The sequence below is a fragment of the Eulemur rufifrons genome, chromosome 29 (assembly GCF_041146395.1).
Source record: "Eulemur rufifrons isolate Redbay chromosome 29, OSU_ERuf_1, whole genome shotgun sequence".
Taxonomy (NCBI): Eukaryota; Metazoa; Chordata; class Mammalia; order Primates; family Lemuridae; genus Eulemur; species Eulemur rufifrons.
The window spans coordinates 78,965,961-78,986,373 of record NC_091011.1 but is presented as its reverse complement, the minus strand read 5'-3'; the positions used below and the strand labels follow the sequence as shown (position 1 = coordinate 78,986,373).

Sequence of the window (20,413 nt, the reverse complement as noted above, 5' to 3'; positions counted from 1 at the left end):
CACTGGCCACTGCACTGCTCAGCAGCAGCTTTCAATACCTCGATGGAAATGTGCATCTGCTTCTCTGGTCTCCTGGCCACCACCTCCTATCTGCCTTATGCTGCACGGTCTCTTTGATCTGGGCTAACCGAACTCTGTGTTCCCTCAACAGACACTGAAGTTTCATGTCTCTGACTCTGGACGTGCTGCCTGTGGTAGAGATCTGTCTCCTAGTATCCACTCTGTCCTTTTTCTTTTCCTTTTATTCCAGGTATCTTTTTCTTTTTATTCTAGGCTTTTTATTGGCCAGCTAAAAGACTACATTTCCCAGTCTCCTTTCTCTTTGGTCACACCATTGAGATGTGACAGAAATTTCTGGGTGAGATTTTTAGGAAAGCATTTGCTATTGTTGTGCTTTTTCCCTGTCTTTTGGCTTCCCGATGGAAAGGAAGAGGTGAATGGCTGGAGCTCCAGACACCTTGGACCTTGAGAATGGAAGCCATGTGCTAAGACTAGCTGAACAGGAGAATAAAGGGGCTTGGATCCCTGTTGACACCATGAGTCACTGTACCAGTTCTGGACTGTGTATCTCTGGACTTTTTTTTTAAATGAGAAAAGAGTAGGCTGGGTGCAGTGGCTCATGTCTATAATCCCAGCACTTTGGAAGGCCGAGGTGGGAGGATTGCTTGAGGTCAGGAGTTCAAGACCAACCTGGGCAAAACAGTAAGACTCTGTCTCAACAAAAAATTTAAGAGTCAGCTGGGCATGGTGGTGTGCATCAGCAATCCCCAGCTACTTAGGAGGCTGAGGCAGGAGGATCGCTTGAGCCCAGGAGTTGGATGGAGGTTGTACTGAGCTACGATTAGGCCACTGCACTCCAGCCTGGGTGATAGAGTAAGACCCTATCTCTGAAAAAAAAAAAATTAAAATAAAAATGAGAAAAGAGTCAACTTCAGTCTTGTTTAAGCAAATGCTGTTTTTGATATTTATCACCAGCAAAAGAATACAGATCCTAACTGTTGCATTGGTATCTCTCTCTAGAATGCATCCTTCCTCTACCCTAGCCTGGCAGAGCATCCTTATAGACTCGGCCTAAGCAGTACTTCCTCCAGGAAATATTTTTTGAATCCCCAGTTGTGCACCACAGATCTTATAAAGCAGTCCCCCTTGTCTGCAGTTTTGCTTTCCACAGGTTCAGTTACCCATGGTCAACAGTGGTCCAAAAATATTAAATGGGAAATTCCAGAAATAATTTATAACTTTTAAATTGTGTGCCCTTTTGAGTAGTGTGATGAGATCTTGTGCCCTCCTGTCCAGGACATGTATTATCCTCTGTCCAGAGTGTCCAGGCTGTAGACACTATCTGCCCGTGAGTCACTTAGTAGCCATCTTGGTTATCAGATTGACTGTCATGTACTGCAGTGCTTGAGTTCAAGTTACCCTTACTTAAGAGTAGCCCCAAAGCATAAGAGTAGGGATATTAGCATATTGCTATAGTTGTTCTATTTTATTATCATTACTGTTAATCTCTTATGTGCCTAATATATAAGTTAAACTTTATCATAGATGCATATGTATAGGAAAAAACATAGTACATGTAGAGTTCAGTACTATCTGCCATTACAGGCATCCACTGAGGGTCCTGGAATGTATCCCCTGTGGGATACAAGGAGGACTACTGTACCACCTGTACTCTGATTGTTGATGAGCTCCTGAGCCTGCCAACTCCTTGGTGGCAGAACACACAGCTTGACTTTGTGGCCCTAACTCCAAGCACGGTACCTGACATACAGTAGAAGGTCAATACAAGTTTGTTAAGTGAATCTAATGAAAAGGAAATACAGATGCCAATCACTGGCACTTATCTATTGATTTGTCTTTGCTTTCAAGAATGTTTGATTCAAAGAACATAAAAGGAAGATAATCTCTGAGAAACAAGGCCCTTTCTTCTTTTGTTACCAATCCAAACGCAATCCCCAGCATACAGCATCTGGGGCAAAGGCCTGCTCATTATGGCTGTACCTTTCCCACTACGGCCCCCGAGCACAGGTTCTGTCCAACAGCCAGGCTCGGCAGGGAGCAGATCATAAATGCTCTTTACCGAGGCTCTGCAGTTGTCCAATTCCACATCTGAAGGAAAGACCAGTAGTTTCTTGTTATAGAGAAGAGGGAAGAGAATTAACATTTATTGAGTACCTGCTGTGTGCCACACATTGAATTAGGTTTGCAGACACACACGTTCTTTTACTTAATCCTTACAGCCATTTTGTGACGAGGTTAAGTCTCATTTTACTGATAAGGAAATGGGGCTAAGAGCAATTAAAGAACTTGCCCAAGGTTATTCAGTAAGTGGAGAGGCCAGAATTTGAACTCAGTCCTGCCTAATTCCAGAGCCTGGCTCTTGTCACTAACCAGTGGGCAGAATGATTCTGCTGACATCTGGGAGACTCACTCCCAGATGTCGAAGTTTCCTGAAGTAGCTGAGGGGAGGCTCTGGCCCAGGGAGAGGGATGAAAGCATACTGAGCGAGGCCAGGAAGTGGACCTGGGGAAAAGCATCTGTCTTCCTGCTGGCCCCGGTTGCTGTGCCCTCAGACCGAGGGGTGATGTGTCACTATAAAGGAAAAGTCATTAAGAAAGCTGTGGGCCGTGGGGCAGTGGCTCACGCCTGTAATCCTAGCACTCTGGGAGGCCGAGGCGGGTGGATCGCTTGAGGTCAGGAGTTCGAGACCAGCCTGAGCAAGAGTGAGACCCCGTCTCTACTAAAAATAGAAAGAAATTATATGGACAACTAAAATATATATATATACAAAAAATTAGCCGGGCATGGTGGCGCATGTCTGTAGTCCCAGCTACTCGGGAGGCTGAGGCAGTAGGATCGCTTAAGCCCGGGAGTTTGAGGTTGCTGTGAGCTAGACTGACGCCACGGCACTCACTCTAGCCCGGGCAAGAGAGTGAGACTCTGTCTCAAAAAAAAAAAAAAAAAAAAAAAAGAAAGCTGTGATCCCCCTCAGCACAGATTTGCCTGAGCTCCTCTCCCCAATGAGCCCACGCTGAGCACTCCAGTTAACAGTGTTCTGGGCTCATTACCCTCTGGGATTCGCTGAGTCTCTGCTCTGTTGGTTGCGCAGCTTGAGCCCAGCCACAGAAACTCACTGTCACCTCCCTGACTGCCTGGGAGCTGCTGGCTGCACTGTCCTCCTTGGGCCTGCATCGGAGGTGGTCAGGCTAGGGCAGCACCTTGCCATGAGGCCAAGAGGTTCCCATTTCATTCCTTCCCACTGCCCTGCTCTGCAGAGGAATGCTACAGCATATGTCCAGAGAGGGGCTCCTTTACATTCCTGCGGTGGGAACAGCCACCACACTGAGATAGATGACAAGAACAAGGGAAACTGTGGTCCCACGGAGCTGCCTGGGGCAGGGGTGCAGGCTGTGGAGAAGGCAAAGTGGAAGGATGAACAAAACCCGGCACACCTCCCTGCCTCAACCCTGACTGCATCTGCCTTTTTTTATCCTTTAACCAAAACAAAATCCTTCCGGCTTCCCCAACTGAAAAAACTAAGTTTGTAATTGAAAAGCTCAGAGAATTTATTGCTGTGGAGAGGAGGAAATGTAAAACTCATAACCATTCTGCAGGCCAATAGATCAGGCAGATATCCCTCCTATTAGAATGAGTCCACACTGCAGATATCCATCTTATTCAACCACATGGTTAAGAAAGCCTTTCCCCACATCACAGAGGTGCTGTGTACGGTTTTCTGCTCACCTTCCTGAGTACATTCATCAGCCCATTTTGTTTCCTCTGTTGAGATCGGCCTCAGAATTACAAACTGCTGAGAGGCAGCAGAAGTTTTAAATTAAGCATTCATGGGCGTAGGTGAGCTCGGGAAATGATGGTGGGTCACGAGGCAGGCAGGAAGATTTAGTGCCTCATGTAGGGGAAAGGCTGAGGCTCATCAACAAGTCTGGATCAAGCCTGGGGACGGAGGAGCCATGGAGAGGAAGAGGAGAAAGAGGGCTGGAGAGGAGGAATTTAAAAGCTCTTTGGTCAAAGGGCCAGACACGCCACATGACAAAATGAAAATTATTGGAGACTTTGAATCACTGCTAATGCCAACCTCCGTGCAAGGCATAAATATCTGCTATGCAGAACAATCTACGTGCGAGGTGACTCGTGCTCCCTCCTCTTCCCTTTGGGCATTTCCAGACCCACCTCTTCCAGCTAGTTCTTTTCTTTTTTTTTTTTTTTGCGTGGTGGGGGTTTTCCAGTAAGGACTGGAAAACCTGCTAGACAAATTCTAAAAGAGCTGTAACACTTCTTCCAGCTAGTTCTACGTCACTAGCACTTATCACAGATATAGTACAGCCAGGGTTGTGTTTAAGGAACACCGACCTCTGTTTCTCTGCTACCTGTGGGCAGGACTTCTTTCCACCCCACTCTGGTTTGCTTTAGCGGGGAAATGCCTCTCTCTGTTCCCTGCTTTCCTGCCACTGGAGGGCTGTCCCCTGGACTAGGCACCAAGGCCTGCGGTATTTGGAGCTCTGAACAAGCATGCCTGCATACATGCTGCTGCTCCATCTGACCACCACGTGGGTCACTCACTCAGCCCCAGAAAGGATGCCCAGGAGACCGTAGATGACTTACTGACAGCGGCCTTAACGGTGATCAGTGGTGCTGGGAAGACGGACAGCAGCAGGCCCAGTTCTCTGGGGGCCTGCCCCCTGCACCAGCCATTCCCATTACCTTGTTTTATTTTCTTTTATTGCAGAGCAGCTCCAGTGTGTGGGCAATAAAGCTTTGACTGCTGCACACACAGGCCTGGGGTAGGGGAGAGCTCAGTTGGCTAAAATAGGGCAACATGGAGAAAAGAGGCCCAAGCAGGAGCTGATTCTAGCAAGCTTATCTCCAGGGAAGCAACACCAGAGAATCCTTCTGTAGTTTGAAAGGCCCTTTGAGGACTAGCGGAAAAAGGAACCACTGTGAAACTAGGGCTTCTCCCCGGTTTCCCATTCATCCAGGTTCCCCATCCTCCGCTTCGGGTTTTACAAGGTTCACAACCCCAGGAAAAACCTCACATCTCTCAGCTGCTACAGTCCACACTCTGGCTCCTGGGTTGATCTCTTTCCCCACTGCCCAGACATTTCACCTCTGTCTTTTGAACAATTTTGTGTTCTACAGTCTTCTAGGTAGTGTGTGTGTGGGGGGAATATTACCCTCCAAAATGACTGGCCTCCTGCAACAGCTGTCCTTGAACCCTGAGAGTCATTCAGACCTTGACGGGAGGGCAGGCGAAGGGGAGAGAACTAGCTGGCACAGCTTTTGACAGAGGTGGGAAGAGGCAGCTCTTCACTTAAGCGCCAGCAGCCTTGGGAAATGGAAGTGCTGGAGTGGCTGAGGCTAGAGAGGGGCTTCTTGAAGTTTCAGGTACATGCTTGTAGGGGATAAAAGAGGCTTTAGGGAGAGGAAAGAGAAGCAGCTAGCTGGCTTACTGCCAAGACACGGGGTGACAGAACCTCTTGCAGCCCCAAATGGTTTACAAACATAGAACCTTTGCCAAAACCTGTCCTTGTCAATTTTGAAAGCTTTAAACCCCATAATTGCCTCTCTAATGAGACCTGCTAAAGAGACCCTTCCCCAGCAATTGTCTACAACACACTTATTTAAGCTGGCTACTCCCTACTCAATATACATTTAAAAAATTTTTTATTAAATTCATTTGATTTATGCTCTATTTTATACCAACCAGTTTAAGATAATTATGTGTCAATTCTGTATGCTCTAGACCTGCACTGTCCATACTGTAGGCACTAACTCTAAACTGGGAGTTCCTAAAGAGTAGGGGCTGGGTATTGGTCTTTTCCACATAATTTTCATGACTGTAATTCTCCTGCCCCAGGGGACCCATCAATGTAACACTGAAATCCCAGGGGGAATGATTTTCAGGGCACAAGAGTAGGGTGGGATACAAGACTGGCATTCCAGACACAGCCCATCGGGCCAGCCTTTGGACAAGGAGATGAATTTCGTCTGATTTCCCTTGACGGACGAGTTGTGTTCAGCAAACAGCTCGGCGTGCAGCTGTCACTCTGATGCCGAGCTCTGACAGGCATCGATCAGGCTGTGGTGTGAGCATGCAGATACACATACAGGCCTCATCACCACCCCAGCTTGGAAGACAGCTCTGTCTGGGGCCAGGATGGCTACACACACTCAGCGGATGCTGCTGAGAGGAGACTGCACCAATGGGGAAAAGGAGACAGGATGGAGCTTCTTCAAAATGCCCATTCCTGGGCAGGAAGACAAGTTGTGACAATGAAGTGGAGTCAAAAAGGGAAGGAGAGACAGATCCAACCTTGACAGACAAGCTGTCAGGATGGGAGCGTGTTCAAATAGTTGAAATGAGCAAATAGGGGCGTTAGGCTCCAGCTGGACACAAATGGCCTGTGATCTGTAAGCCCGAGCAAGAGGAATGGACCACTGGCAGCTCCTCTGTGCCCATGTACCCTACCTGAACCGAAGGTCATTGTTCCCTCCCTCCTCACAACTCTGATATCAGCTTCTATCAACTTCATCTGCTTCAGGAAGAGCCCATTTCGCTGTTAGGAAAGTCCTCTTTCAAGTGAAAACCCTCTAACCTGAACTTCTTCCCACTGGTCCAAGCTTTGTACTCTGAAGCAATTTGGAACAAATCTATTCCTCTTTTCTTACTTATCAGTGGGTGACTTTTGGTAAGTTCTCTGAACCCAAATATCACTTAGCTCAGAGGGCTGCCTTGAGGACAAAATGAGAAAAGACCCGTTAAATGACAAGGGGACAGTGCTTAGCAACGGCAAGTACGCGGAAAGTGTTCGTTCCCTGCCTGCTTCCACATAACAGCCATTGGTATTATTAATGTTTGCTCTGTCTTTTCTTTCCATTGCTAGTGATTTCCATTACTCACTGGACCTGAATCCCATATTCTACACCAGCCAGATCCCTTCCTAGGAATGCCCCTCCATTTAACAAGAACCCCCTAAAAACACAGTGCTCAGAACTGAAGACAATATTCTAGATGCTGTTTAGGCAGTGCAGAATAATTACCTCCTTCGATCTATACTATTTCTCTATTAATGCAATTTTTATCAGTCACTTCCCACTGTTGTTAGCGCACAGTTTGTAGTAAACAAAACCCCCTGGGGTAATTTTCAAATAAATTGCCATCAAGCTAGGTCACCTTCATCTTGTAATTGTGTAGCTGATTTTTGAACTTAAACACAGGACTTGGCATTTGTTACAACCAGTAAATTACATTTCACGTTGTAAGTTGCAGCCCATCTCTCTCCATACTTGTAAGAAATTTGGAAGCTTGATTTTCTGTTCTAACAGAAAAAGTCTTGTTCATCTCAAATGTCTTTCTGGACCTCTGCCTAAGTCTTGGAAAAGGTGAGCCCAGGGGCAGAAACAAACTTGCACGATGGCTCCAAAATGCCCCATGTGCAAGGATCTGGTGAGCACTGCTGAGAAGGAAGATCCCTATGGAACCTGTGGGAGGCCCCAGAGGCTGATCATGCGGGCAGAACCTGGGAAGGACCAGGCCTGAACTCTACGCTCTGGGAACGCTCACCCACCTCCTTCATACTTACTGGACCTGAGGCTTTCACACAAGTGCAGCTACTGCCGTTTACATGGACCCAGGGATAGAACTAGCACAGTCTACACTCAAAATGTAGGCAAGGCGGAGAAGAGCTCAGAAATATCTAGGAAATGGTGTTGCCTCCCAGAGCCCCTCATCTCAGCAGCTCTGCCTATCTTCCTAGGACAACGGTTCTCTCAGATAAGTACAGGAACTCTCTGGAGAAGACTGGCTGGGCCACAGGTAGGGCTGTGGGAACACAGAGAAGGATCTTGGCAGAAGCACAGAAAGTGGATTTGCAAGTGATAAGATAAATGGAAGAGGGATTTGGACCCAAAGACCAGGGGAAATATGTGAGAGGGAGAGCCAAAAAATCAGCCAGAAACTTGAGGCTAAAGTGAGCTTTCCTCCTTAATTGCTCCAATGGTAAAGATGCTGGGAATCTCAGGAACACATGTGACTTATTTGGGGTCCAGCTCCCCAGATTTTACATGGCAATAAGGCCCTCTTTCTAGATGACGGATCAACAGTAATGAATTCCTTGCCACAGTGTGGTAACTGAATTGTTCAAATCAGTGAAGGTAAAACTAGCAGAGGTTTTCTTTTCTTGGTATCAGAGTCGATGCTGTCAGCGTGGGTTATGTGGGGAAGAGGGGTATGGAGAAAAACAATGAGGTAGGGGATTCTTATTGCACTTTTTTCTTCATGACCTGCCAGATCACATTGACTCAATTTGTCTACAAATGATATAAAAATGGAGTAAAGAGTGCCAGAAAACAGTGGCTTTTGCAAAAATTCTTTGTCTCCATAGGGCATCCAAACAGAAAAAACCTCCACATGCAAAAAAGAGGAAGGTGGAAAAGAAAAGGGAGACCTAGGTATACTGAGTGTTCCATGCCTCATCCTAGAACTCCTCCTTTGCACACACCCTGGTTCAGCCTTCTTATGAGCACTGGGGGAAGCAATCATGCATTCCCTAGGGCCACCTGCCTAGGACAGAGAATGTTACTGAGGTCAATTCTTTGTGATTCAGAATGCAGTGTTCTCTGGGAAACCCTTCCCTTGTGTGTGTTCACCCCAGCGCCCCCAGATTCAGCCCAGCTTCATTTGATCCTAAGCTAACAGCTCAGAATCTCATTCACCTTCACATTGCCCCAGAGATTCTGCACATTGTGGTGCTCTAGCAAATTCTCCCCCTATAATTCTACTTATTATTATCATCCCCATTTTATGGATGAGGAAGCTGAAGGTTAAGAGTTAAGTGCTTTATGTCTAGGGCCATGCAGCTAGTAAGTGAAAGGGCTAGAATTCAAAAGTAGGTCTCTGATTCCAAAGTTCATGCTGCTAACCCCATCATGCCATCTTGCTGCAATGACAACCGTCACTAGACTTGAAGCTCCTCAAGTCTTCTGGTCTTATCAAAAAGAGGTGGTGCTTGGGGAGCTGAATGTCCTTAGAACCATGGTGGACCTGAGGGGGAAGGGAAGGAAGAGGGGAACTAGTGGGCACTGTGTCAGGATGGCACCTAAAAAGGAGACTGTCCTTGCAGGGATGCCTTGGAGGCCTGGGGTGGAGTGGGGGCAGCTTGGGGGAAATGAGCTGTTAAGAGAGGAGGGGTCAGGAAGAAGGAAGCTGGGAGATAACATGGAGGAGTAGGGACTTGTTTCTTTTATCAAGAATAGAGAAAACCTTCTGGTGGACTTGACAGAGTGACATATCAATCATGGAGCCCTCCACAGCATTGTGAAACTCAGGCCTAGAGGGAAAGGGAAGAGTGAACATTGTACGGGCTGAAAAATCCTGTAGATTTTGCCCCTATAAGGGTCGCAAAGAAAGAGGGGTGACAAGGGAAGGCAGGGGCAGTAGAACTTGAAGGGGAAAGGCTCTGGACCCACTTCCACCTCCTGCGATGAGTGCGGGGCCCAAGTATCCAAGGCTGCTTAGACGAAGCTCTGAAAGGCTCTGCAATGCTGTTAACCCAAAGGTCCTGCTCTTTAGCAGACAGAAAGATGGATAAAAACCCATGTGAATGGTTGCAAGAAGGAGCTGTTAACCAGAGAGAGCATAATCTCTGTACTAACTGAAAGTGCACTGCGCTAAGCCAGTGGGGTAGAGAAGGCACACAGGAGAGGGATGATACATGTTCACCCTGAATCACCTAAGAACTAGATGTGGACCCTCTTCTAATAACTTTCTGCTCTCTTGCCCTTCAAAACAAAAACTGGTCCTGGCAGTGCTCTCCCCAGCCATGCAGCTGGCCAGGCGGCCACTGAGAAGCTGTTTTCAGGAGCAACACCTTCCCCCTCTTCCTCTGTTCCCAAGGCTGTTACCAAACAGGCTGTGTGTTTCCCCAGTTCATCCCACTCTTTCCAATCAGTGCTAACTGAACCATTTAACTCAAAGACAATAACATTTGTCATTTCAAACCATTAAGAAAAGTGGCTCAGTCGAGGCAGCAAGCATGAGGCCTGCTCTGGCATTATAATACACACTCACAAACATGCCGGCGAATGCCCATAAGGCACACTCACCATGTAAACGTGCACACAGCTAACAGAGCTCAAGGAGAAATTCTGCAAAGCATAGTCAGCAAGTGTCAGACTGTCTTTCTCAACAGGGTTTCCTGAATTAAAAAAAAAAAAAATTGCTGCCAGTTCTCATTTGGGGCCTGGAAAATGCAGCTGTGGTCTCATGGCCCTCCAGAGCTTCTGCTTCTTACATTCTCTGTGGTCCAGATAAGAACCGAGAAGAGAAATGCAGACCTCAGATCCCACTGTACTTGGTGACAGGAGAATGTTTAGGAGAGGAGGAAAGGGAGGGAGAAGGAAGAGGTCCTCCTCCAAGCCCCTGTTGGGCACCGTTTCCTTGTAATTTGTCCTTATCAGAAAAGGTGCCTATAAGCAATAGCAATGCAGAAAGAGAAGTTGAGGGGACACAAAAGTTTACTGTCACCAAAAAGAACATCCTCTCCTACAGTGTCAATGCAGGGCCGTAAGGCTCAAGGAAGAAGAGGAGAAGGCTCTGGAGGAGCAGAGCTACAGGCAAGGACAAGGTACTTGAGATGTTGTGCTGCTCTGGTCCTCATGGGCTTTGGTGAGAAGAAAAGTGAGAACAACAAGGAAGAAGGGGTAGAACAATGACTACTGAGGAAAGAAAAGGCAAAGAGCACAGAAGAAGGTAGGGAGGGACTGCAGACTGATGTTAACACTCTGGGCAGGACATACTGTATTTTCCCCTGAGAGTGACTTAACACAGTGAAGTGGAAACAGCTCAGGGCAGATGTTAGCTCTGCCACTTCTTTATGCCCATGCGACTTTAAGGTAAGCCGTTTAACTTCTCTGGGTTTGTGTTTCTTCAAGTCTAGATGGGGAATGCGATTAGATCTCTGCGCTTCCTTCCAGCTCTCAAATACCTGATTCTGATCCTTGGCTCTGCAACTTGAAGTAGCTTGCTCAATTCCATCCACATGCACATGTTCCAGTCCTGCTGGCACCAGGGCCGAAACTGCTTGGTGCAGCTTTCTGTTGTCTGACTTTTAGGGCCTCTGGCTCATCTCATTTGCCTCTTTTTGAGCTCTGAGGTTAGGCCAAGCAGGGCTGCCTCTTCTGCTACAGGGTTCCAAGACTGAAGTCTTCCCTCTTAAAGTCCCGTAGTATAAGACCAAGCTACTCAAGTAACCAATAGTTGCTGGACTGCAGTCTGTATCCTTTTGGGGATCACAGAGAACAGAAGAGACGCTGTTAGGATGAAGACAGGCAAATGTTGGTCTGAGAGTTAAAAAGGGGAAAAAAGAAAGAAGCAAAAGGAAAGGAAAGACGGTGAATTCCACAAACCACGGGTAAGAAAGCGTGCAGTTTGTCTCAGACCAAATTCCAGAACCATTTGTTGAAACATGGTTTATAAGCTCTTAGAAAATGAAGGAAATAATGGTTAAGAGATGATGCATGTTTATAAAAAATAAGTCTAATCTCATTTACTTTGTAGGTGGGATCACTAGTCTGTAAAACAAGGAGTCTATCTTAAACCTGCTTTTTCCCCATGACTGAATTATTTTAGGTGGGCCAAAGAGAGGGCACAAAATGAAAACCATAAACTGACTTATTTATTCCCTTTTCAGTTATCTCTCAGCTGATTATGTTAAAGAGAAAGTCTCAGTTTGCAGCATTTGTCTTTAGCACCTCTTTAATGCAAGAGGGATAGAGCCGTGCAGACAAAAGGATTTAACCAGGATTCAGTAACACTATTGTGTATTCTATGTGTTTATTTTTAAGGGTTCCTTTCATTTATGGTTAGTGATATTTTTTCATTTAAGGAAGCTTCAGTTAAAAAAAAACGTTTCAGAAAGAACAGAGTGATTTAAAGAAAAATATTAAGAAAACATAATAATATTGTATAGGTATACCTGGATTTGGCAAAAGCACATAGATGGTACAAACATATCAGAAGTTTAGAAGATACTGCTATAAATGAAATGGAGCTGGGCAATAGCAGGGAAGGGACCACTTGGTGGCACTTAGGCTGCCTGAGTCTATGGGCATTCACTGTGGAAAGGGCCACGGGTTGCCCAGTCAACAGCCATTTCTCCCTGCTCCCTGCTGGCAGGTCCCCATTATTTTTTCTTGTATGTGACTCAGGAAAATGCTAACTGGATTAATTATTTTTTGTGCCATGGACCCCTCTGGCAATTGAGGGAAGCCTATGGACCCCTTCATAGAATATTTTTAAATACATGAAATAAAATACTTAGGATTGCAAAGGAAACCAATTACAGCAAAACAGTTATTAAAATATTTTTTAAAATCCATCAAAATCAGGATATAATAAACACATGTTTCTTTACTAACACACTAAACGAGATCTAGCAACAGGTCTAAAAACTACTATAATTTCAAAGCAGTGATAACATTAAACAATATTTTGAAATTCCTGCAATTAATGTAATGTGATATGAAAATATTTTTGATTTTTATTGGTGGTAAAGTCATAGATAAACTAGTTTCACTCTAATTTGTTCCATACATTCATATTCAAAGGAAATGCTAAATTTCAGTTAGAGGTTAACAAAAATAAAGATGTAATTTTTTTTTCCTTATCCAAATTTATGGACCCTACAAATTCCTGGTCTCAGCCAATCACTTGGGTGGGGGATGAGAGTTCCTTTCCTGGTCTCACATATCAGTTTAGGAGTGGGCACATAATTGTCCAGATCTAGATAAGATGTAAAAGGAAGTCAGCTGAGAGGCTCATAGGGAAGGATTTTTTTTTTTTTTTGCTTTTAAAAGTGCACAAAATAAGAAACTATGCTCCTACTGACTTTGGAGATTGGTGTGTGAGTATGCAATGTCTGGAGCTATGGCAGCCATTGTGCAGCCAAGAAAAGGCACTTGTGGGCATAGGGAATGAACGGCAGAATAGAAAGATGGAAAGAACCAAGGTGCCTGATTCTGACCTGGGGCCACCTCTCAGTTAAACCAACCCACCCTGGAGCTGTCCTACTTTGGGACTGACTTTTTATGTGAGATGATAAATCTCCTGATTATTTAAACTCCTTGGATGTTCTGTTACTTGCAGCATAAAACACCTATAGCCTAAAGTGACCCACGAGTCTTTACTACAGCTACATGTATTTTTCAGCCTCCAAACAAATCCAGGTGGCTGGATCCCCTAATATTTCTGTGTCACAGGGTAGGAGTGGCAGGGGTTGCTCTGTGCCCCAAGCCCATCTCTGTCCTTTTTTTCCAGCCTCTCAGGCTCCTTGATGTAGAGAAGAGCTGTTTAATGAGAACTGACAGGACAGAGGCCATAGGGACTGCTGACAATAGGAGAGAGAGCTCTTAGCAAAGGATGCCACCCAGAGGGCTGGAGCACTGGCTTATACCTCCATTTGGGTGCAGCCACCAGATGGGGAGGAGGCAGAGTCAGGGTCCATGGAAAGTTGGTCTAGAAAACAGGGAATAGGCAGCTCAGCAGAGTTGTAAAGTCAAGAAATCGACGTTTTCATGTTCTCAACTGGTTCTGATCCAAATATCAGGGCTGACGCCTCTCCAATTCTTTATAAGAGCTCTTTTTTTCCCCCTCATTGGCCCATATCTGCCTCTAGTTTCCATGCTATCGACATGCAAATTTCTCAATTCATAGCCATAAATCTGATAGGAAGCTTGGAGAAGACATCAGACAAACCCTATAATCTCCGCTAATCCTATAATCGGGAGCTAAACTCAGGACACAAATGGATTTGTAAAAATAAGGATTTTAGAAACTAAAATGGCATCAGCAGGCCTCAGAGACAAAAGCATACAACACCAGAATGAGATCCATCAATAGAGAAACAGATACAGTATACTGCTTCTACTCCATATGAGCTATCTGGAAAAATAAAACACCAAATGGAAAACGGCTGCTATACCTCCGAGGACGAGAACAAAGCCATCTCAACAAGTCCCTTCTTGAAGGTTCTCTCAAACTGCTTTGGAACAGGAATGAGAGGAGGGATAAAAGGTGGGGGAAAGTGGAGAAAGAGAAGACAAGCTCCTTTTTATTATTTTCTTTGGTGCAAAAACAGTGAATGGTTTCAGCAAGGTAAGAACAAAGAAGGATTTTTAAAATAAGTGTGTCGTACATGCATGGGGCCCATGCAGAAAATTCTGCGGTAACCAGTTTTCAAGTCACTGATTTCACATTTTCTGCTCACCTGACCTATCCTAGGGGAGAAAGGTCTCTGGGAATCAGGGAGGACTGCATTTGTCTACAAAGCCTGATTCTTTAGGAGCCTGTCTGTCCGTTTGTGGACCTGGCCTGAATAAACCTTTCTGTGCTACATGTCAGGGCTGCAAAGCTCCTTGACCACACTGAGTGGAGAAGTGGTAAGACACACACGGCAAGTGTCACTGGCCCGAGTGTGGCAATGGGGCACTCGAGATAGGAGGTGGGCCTGGAAAAACCTCTTTCTTTCTTTCAACTGAATGGAAACATTTCCTTGGGTTTTCTTCTCCTCCAGCTACCTAGATATAAAAGCAATGGAGTCTGGGGGCCATATCTTTGTTCCTTTTGGGGAATAAATGCTCCTCAGGAGAAGGTGAATGTAGACTGGTGCAGGAAAGCCCACTTTGCTAGCTTTTGTCCCCAGACCCAGGTTCTCTCAGGCCCATAGTCCTTCCCTCTGCACTATCCTTCTCCTGGAAGCTTCAAAAATAAAATGGGAAAAAAATTGGTTACATTGTCCTATTTAACAGACACTCTTTAAAAAATGTTACAATGTTTATTACATGTATATTATTTATGATGGACAAAATATGGGCAACTAAATATGCTTGTCATATAATAGGGACCTATCGTCAGGCCCCTTGATCAATATATTCAGAATAATTAGGGCAAATGAGATACAAGGAGGGTTTTACCCTGGCAAAGGTGAAGCCAGCATGAACCAAACAGCATCACTGAAATAGGAGGGGGCAGGGAGAACTGGTGTCACCTCTGAGATGCAGATGTTCAGGGGGCCAAACACTCATTTCCCAGTGCTACTGTCCTCTAGGCTCACACGTGAGTGTGAGACCTTACAAAATTCTTCAACACCCACTTAATTCTTTTCCTCCCCAGAGAAAACAGTACTTAATGAGAATGGTCTTGTTCACCTAAGCAAGCGAGTCAAGGTTATGTGTTTAGAAAACTCATTAATAACAAATAACATTTTAAAAGAGACAGACTCAGACAGCAGCTGGCAGGAGAAAAGTCCTTAGGAGGCATTTAAAATGAGGCAGGGTTAGTGCTGATGGTGCTGACATGTCTGGGGTATGCCTGGCCTCCTATCAGGGCAGGAATGCCTCTTGGTCTCAATTTGATAAGAAATTTTATCCTTAAGCTGCCAGATATTCAGGAGCTGAGGGTATAATTTCTGTCCCTTTTCAGACAATAGGAGCAAAAGATGGCTTTTCTTGGTTAGGAACTCAAACAGGCTTGGGCCAACACAGGTCCTGTGCGGGGAGAGAGAAAGACCAGTCTGGCAGGATGAGCAGCAGCAGAGTGTTGAGCACAGGATACGTCCTTCTCAGGCGTCTGGGAAGACTGAGAATGTTCCCAGTTTGTTGGTTGCTCTGTTTAGGTTCATATTCTCTTTCTTTCACTTACTATCTCTCTCACGTGCAGACAGACTTGAACGGATCCCACTGACTGGCATTCGGAGGCAGACTGCCAGAAGCCAGGGTAGGAAGAACGGAGCCTACGTTGCTCCGTGTGTCTGGGATCCCAAGATGGTCTCCTCTTGGGGAGGCATCCCCAAGGGCTCTGTGCCAGCTCCAAAGCACCACCAAGTTGCTGGGGCGGACAGGCCATTTTGGGGGGAGGGAGGGGAGCCCGATTCAGCTCAGACACTGCTCACTTATACAAAGAATCCTTTCAGAGTTATTGGCTGGCAGGGCTCCTCACGGGTTTTATTCAGAGTTTGTGCCCTGAATACAAATTAAGCAGCTTCACTGGGCTGCCACACAAACTGGCCACAGTCACCAAGAAAGTGATACGGAATGAGGGCTCTTCTAGCCAGGCTACCAGTGTCCAGGCATCATGGTAGAAGACCCCAGACCCCCAGCTGGTAGTCCCACAAGGTCTGGGGCTATAGGGGCCCTGATAAGAAGCAGAGCCATTTCAGTCTGGTGTCCTTCAGAGAAATAGTTTAAGTAGACCAAGATAAAAGGATCCCTAGAGCAGCCTGCTTAGCATTCTAGGCTGACAGTGAAGCAAAAATTGAAAGATGGCGATTCATGGGAGGGTGGTATTCGGGGCTAAAGGAGAATAAGGTTCAAGGTAATCATGTCACCCATGGTTAAAAAGAAATATACAAATCTACCTATTAGTTCTGGCCAAATTCAGAATTGTATATGAGAGAGATAGGAAGTAAAAGCAAGAGAATATGTACATGAACAGACCTTACCAACCAACAAATTGGGGACATTGTAATCCTCTCTAAATCTGACAGAGGAGCTGAGGGCCCTAGCTCCTTTAGTCCATGCTCACCTATCCACAGTTTCTCTAGATATAAAGGTGATTTTCCCCTGGAAGCATTTGTAACAGAGCTATGTCTAAAAACATGGATCAGGAGCAGGCTGGAAGCAGGTATATCTAACTCCTGGGGAAATTGATATCATACTGAAAAGGAATGCAGTATCCAGGAAACTGGGTGTCAGCCAACCTACTCATCAGTCATTTGATGACTCACAGAAGCCAGTGGTGTGGGCTTCAGGCTGGTGCCCCGGTGTTCTCAATGCTGTACTCCCCTCCACCTCTAAGGTAAAGTGTTTATCCTTTTGCTCAAGGATGGGATACGGTGGGGTGAGAATGGTCACACCAGCAACTGAGAGACAAAATTCAAGCCCACATTTCCATTTTGAGTTCTTTAATTCTCCCTCTGAAACCCCTTAGATGAGACAAATGAACACACCGAGGAACTCAGGTTACTAGGCCAGTACTGGATGATGGATAGAGGTCATACCAACTGGAAGTAGGAAGACCCCAGCCATAAATACTGAAAGCGTATCATTGAAAACAATTAGCAAATTGTGCAAGGCAGCTTGGTGGCCATAGATGCTGATGCACAAAGAAACTTAACAATAGATGAAGAAAGCTGGTAGAGAGAAGGCAGTGCCAACATGGCACTGCTCTACAGACCAAGGGGATTAGAGTGGCTTGGAGGCCATGGAAGAGATTGCAAGAAGAGACCACAGAAAAGGACACAACAGGCTTCAAGCCAAATTGATTAGATTAACAACACGTAGAAAGTTCCAACCTGAGTACATGTCTTAAATTTAGTCAGAAATTCCATAGGATAAATATAAAAAGTATGTTCCCATTTTGTTCACACTTTTTAAATGCTAAGTTTTCCTCTGGAGCACAGAGTTGCTCAGTAAGGGACCCTAGGACATTCCTAGGCGAATGGCCTTTAGCCATGTGACTTTTAAAAAAAAAAAATTTCTGTGACACATCCATGGTTGAAGGAAATGGGGTCACGACTTGAAGAAACATCTTCCCTCAAGGCAAAAGGAAAAGAAAGTTAATGACAAATCTGGAAAAGGACTCAGGTGGCCTGGGCTTCCAGTCAGACTCACCATACAGCTGTTTGCTCTGCCTCCCCCTGAGTGTTTTACATTAAGAGTTTGTTGATGAAACTGTTTGTTCTTCAGTCAAACAAAATTTGGGGACTGACAGCTAACAGAGATGAGGACCCTGGACAGAAGGGGACAGAAGCTCTGGACTCCTCTGCTTGCCCAGCCGGGTGCTCTCCGACTGTGCTACAGCTCAGGCACTCAGTGGGATATTTATAGCTGCCTTTAAATTTACCCAGCTCTCCATAAAGCGAGGTAATGGGGCGCCCTTTACTGCTGCTAGTGGTGATTGTCCTAACATTCTTTAATTAGCAAAAAGCGTTGGCACAGCCACTTTCAAAGCATTTGATCTTACTGTCCTGGTGTTCCCTATTTCAGGAACAGCCCCCACTCCCTTTGGAGAAAATGCACTTTAGCAAATTTGAAAATGACAGGCATATGCATACACAAGCCCAGATATGTATATTTGTATACCTATGTTCACTCTTCACATATTCAAAACTCCCAAGAACCTGTGAGTCTTTGTAATACCTCCCTAAAACTCTCATTCATAAATTTGTCAGCAAGGGGCTAGAATTCTAAAAATTGAGGACTGGAGAAATCTTAAGGTCATCAGGATCCTCCTTAAGTTTTCCAGTATTAAAAAAAATAAGGTTGGTAATTTTTCACCTACCTTTTCAAAGAATATAAGCAGAGTAGGGGTGGGGCTAAGGCTATCGATATATTATCAGGGAGGCCTGTGCTCTTACCCATGTGGGACATCACAAACAGTCCTCAACCTTCCGAAATGAATAATTCACTACCATGATCTAGGTATGGGAGACAAGATGGAAAGGGCCTCTGCTTTTATGGGGGTATGCAACAAAGTAAACAAACACATAAACAAGATAATGGTAAATAAAATAATAAAACTGGGTGATCCAGCGGTGATTGGTGGGGCTACGTTAGACAGCACAGTCAAGGAAAGCCTCTCTGAGGAGAGCTGCTCCAGCAGCAGCCAGCCAGCCCCCTGAAGATGTGGGGGAGAACGCTCTCGGTGGAGCAGAAAGCAAAGGCCTTGATGGGGAGACAAGCTTAAGAGTATTCCAGGAGAAGAAAGATGACCAGTGAGGCTGAAGTGCAGGAAATGAACAGGAATGTGATAAAATATGAGGGCAGAGGTGCAGACAAGGGGATAAAGGCTCAGGGCCTGTGGGCCATGGTAGGCAATTTGGTCATTATTCAAATTATCAGGGGAAGACACTGGAGTATTTTAAGCAAATCAATAACATAATCTGATCTAATGTCACAAAGATCACTTTGGTTGCTATGGAAAAGAGACTGTAGAGGGCAAGAGTAAAAACCTATGTCTTGAATAGATTTCTTAGTTTTGAATAAATGTTCTACGGTCACATAAGATGTTAACATAAGAGGAACCCGGGTGAAGGGTATATGGGAACTCAGTATTATGTTTGACCTGCTTGTACGTCTAAAATTATCTCAAAATTTAAAAGAAAATTAACTGCTAAAAACAAACAAAAACCATTTATATCCTGAATAAAGAATTAAAAGTTCTAAATTAGGCATAATACCAATAGCAGATCAATCTAGGAGGGGGAAAAGAAAAAGAAAAAGGATTCTCTCAATAACTGACTTTGAATGAAATAGTGCCTTTCTATAGTAGTTTCCATCTTAGAAAGTGATAAGTGCTACCACTACTCCTGTTGGCTGAGATTGACTGTGATTTCCCTTACTTGCTTCCAGTCCAACAACACCATGAGATAAACACAGTTATTAATCCCACTTTATACATGACCAATCTGAGGCTTCAAGAACTAACTTACATGTACACAGTATGCAAGAGGCTGAACTGGGATTTGAATCCAGGTTTGTCTGACTACAGAGATACTTCATACCTACCACTATGCTATAATGCCCACTAGCATAAACACACATACACACACACACACACACACACGCACACACTGTGTCTCTCTCTCTCTCTCTCTCTCTCTCATGTAACAAATTTTGTAGAAGTCAATTTGGGGTAAAAAATGTTTGGGCTTCCCTCAACCAAAATATGAATAAATTTAAATACACATTGTGCATGCTTTTGTGAAAAGGCTAATGGTAATTATAGGCACGATTAACAATCAAATTTATGTTTGAGATACTTGAAAAGCCATTTTATTCATAACTCTCAGTTCCACATCTATACCTGCCAGCTCTCCTTTAATCTCCAGTGAACATGAAGATCAACGTCTCTAGGATAGTTGAGCCAAATTTTGTAGCAATGCCAATGAGGTACTTTTAGTGTTGCTGGTAAATGCTCAGTGTTCCAAGATCTATAGGATAAAATCTAAAGACTATGTAAAGAAAGAGAAAATCATTAAGAAATGAAATTTGAAAGAAACAGAAAGAAAATAAAAGGCGGATTTCTCTTGGAAGAGCTTGTCCTTATCGGCCTGCCCCCTTCTCTCAGCTCATGTGATGTTTCCTGATTGACAGACCCTCTCCCTTCCCAGTGGGAAGACCCACAGCTGTACAGCTCATGTGTGGCTCCTCAATGCCTCACAAGCACAGGTGTGTGGAAGAGTCATCTGCTGGTTGTCAGATGCACCCTCTCTCTTAAATGGCACATCACAACATCAGAGTGGTCTAAAATTGGGCTCTGGATGGAGATTAATTTAAAAGCTGGCTCCATCAATGCAGAGGCTTGAATGAGTCCCAGAGAGACAGGTGCCATGCCCTG

The 20,413-nt window shown here is 45.0% G+C and overlaps 1 protein-coding gene and 1 non-coding gene across 2 annotated transcripts in view; both read right to left on the bottom strand.

The window, feature by feature from the left end:
* SND1 (staphylococcal nuclease and tudor domain containing 1) overlaps positions 1-20,413 on the bottom strand; it is a 423,230-nt gene that overhangs the window by 38,038 nt on the left and 364,779 nt on the right. The window lies entirely within an intron of this gene.
* On the bottom strand, positions 4,235-4,296 carry LOC138377704 (U7 small nuclear RNA). Its single transcript, XR_011231860.1, has one exon. It is a non-coding gene; the product is annotated as a U7 small nuclear RNA (small nuclear RNA).